This window comes from Penaeus chinensis, chromosome 23 (assembly GCF_019202785.1).
Source record: "Penaeus chinensis breed Huanghai No. 1 chromosome 23, ASM1920278v2, whole genome shotgun sequence".
Lineage (NCBI taxonomy): Eukaryota > Metazoa > Arthropoda > Malacostraca > Decapoda > Penaeidae > Penaeus > Penaeus chinensis.
In genome coordinates this window covers 16,442,267-16,444,766 of record NC_061841.1, presented here as the reverse complement: position 1 = coordinate 16,444,766, position 2,500 = coordinate 16,442,267, and positions in this window count along the sequence as shown.

Genomic DNA, 2,500 nt, shown 5'->3' with positions numbered 1-2,500 from the left:
CAATGATATCAATATATATTTTAAAAAATGATGATAAAAAGTAATAAAAATTATAGGAGAATCGGTAACTATCATGATAAGAATGCCAACATTTTTCACACAAACACAATGTGGAGGATGTGGGTTGTGATAATGATGCGAGTTGTGAGTGCCATGTTGTGATGCCAGTATTATCGTACGTATATTGTGATAATTATGTGATTATATTATACACACTGTCTTTTGTGTGATATGTTATACCATGTGAAATATAGAAGGTTATGTTTAGTTTATATTGCTGTGTCGCATATCACCTATGTGAAAGAGTGAGATTCTCTGTACGATTTATAGAGTACAATATTTTATTTCGTCTCTGTAGTCACACGTCTGGCAGTAACACTCTCATTTATTCATTTTTATTTTCTTAATTTTCATTGCTATCAATTTCTGACTCTACTCATAAAGAAATATAATTGAAAACACACCCATTTGAAATTTTATGTGAGCGGTGAGCAGATAATACATCCAATCCTAAATATTGCAAGCATCCTCAATTTGCAACATCTAAAACCTATCTGTCATCTCAGTAGCTTTAAAAATTCTAGTAGTTATTTTTAACATAACACTTCTCGCAGTACAGGGTCATTAGGAAAGCACAGTTGTAGGTTACCATAAAGTATTTCAACCCAATGCCGACGGGCATGACGTGTACGTGTATGCCATGCCCACTGTGAGTTTACTTGTTTAATTGTTTTTATACATAGATGGCTACACTTGTACTAAGTCACCAATGAGCCAATTACGAGTACTGCCTGTCTCGCCTGTTTATTCTTTTCTACGAAAATATTTTACGTTATCTTATTTTGATGTTACTAATGTTTATAACATTATAGTAATGATAATGTTTATAATAAAAATAACACCGATATTCATAGCACTAGGAAAAAAATACATTTTTCACGCCAATTCAAGGAAAGGTGAAATCAGGTAAGGTCACAAGGTCTACTATTTGACTCCTTTGTGGCTAATTACTAGCAGAGCCATCTATGTGCAGAAACAAAAAATATAAATAATGAGCACAGCATTTTACCCATTTATTATTGATTTTCTCCGGCGGCATTGGGTTAATAAATGAATCATCTCTTCCTACAGTATCTCGCAAACAAAGTGTTGGGTGTTATGTCAGCCATATTCTGGATTAGCAGTTTCATATGCATGTGTTGGTAATGAGAAAAGGGTATACTATGAATAATCTAAAAGTGCGTTTTTAACATTTAACATTATTTATTTACCTACCGATTTTTTTTTTTTTTTTTATGAGAATATCAGCGTGAAGTATTTTACGGTGAATGTTTTCTGATCTGAACGTTGATGATTGGTATTGTTTTGCGATATTGTTCCTTAATGCTTATTCTTAAAAAAAATAATAATAATAAATAAAAAAATAACAATATAAAAATATTAGGCTTTCACTGGTTACGCCTTCTACTTATTTATATATCTATCTATCTGTAATTTACGCCTAAAACACGTTAAAACATTATGATAAATGAAATTCAAATAACAATCACTTTTTAAAATCAACTTCACGAATATCATCTTTAAAAAACAAAGATGCATAGGAAAAAAAATCCTAGCAGGTTGAATGTTCTGACAGTATTTTACATTGATACTTTACATACATACATACATATGTTTTGACTTAGTATTTTATAGTGAAACTGACACAAGAACCATTAATTATAGTTTGCACCGCCTCTTTGTCCCAGTGTATAATAACGAGCTGAAAGTGAATGCATGTGTAAAATATATATCAACGTATAATAAATGAAAATTGGCAATGGCGTGTCTTCTAAAATTCTTTGAATATATCTGAAAAAAGTGTAACTGTTACTATTGTTGTAGATATCGGAATATTTTCTTGGTCATACGTGTCAATTTATATCTTCGTTTCATTTAATTATTTCTTATTCCTTTTCTTATCTTTTTCTTATTTAAATTAGAGAAAAAAAAGAAAAAAAAGCAAGAAAAGATGAGCCTTTCACTGGTTACAACTCTTATCTATCTATCTATCTATCTATATATCTGAATGAGCGATTATAAGAATAAAAACAATAAGGAGAATATCAATTCCTTTTCCTGTTCTATACTTTGAGTTTGATCCAGAGAGAGTGGGAGAATGTGTTTAGGTCGACAGAGAGATGAGTAAAGAGATAGAGAGGCAGAGAGATGAAGAGTTGTATATATGTCACTTCCATTTTATTCTTCTTCTCTGCTCTTCTGGTCTGTCTGTCTGTCTGTCTGTCTGTCCCTTTAAACACACACACAAGCATACTTAAAGATAATTGAAACAAAACAAACAGACAAACAAAACAAACAAAGACCAAACCATAATACACACGCACACACACACACACACACACACACACACACACACACACACACACACACACACACACACACACACATATATATATATATATATATATATATATATATATATATATATATATATATTTAC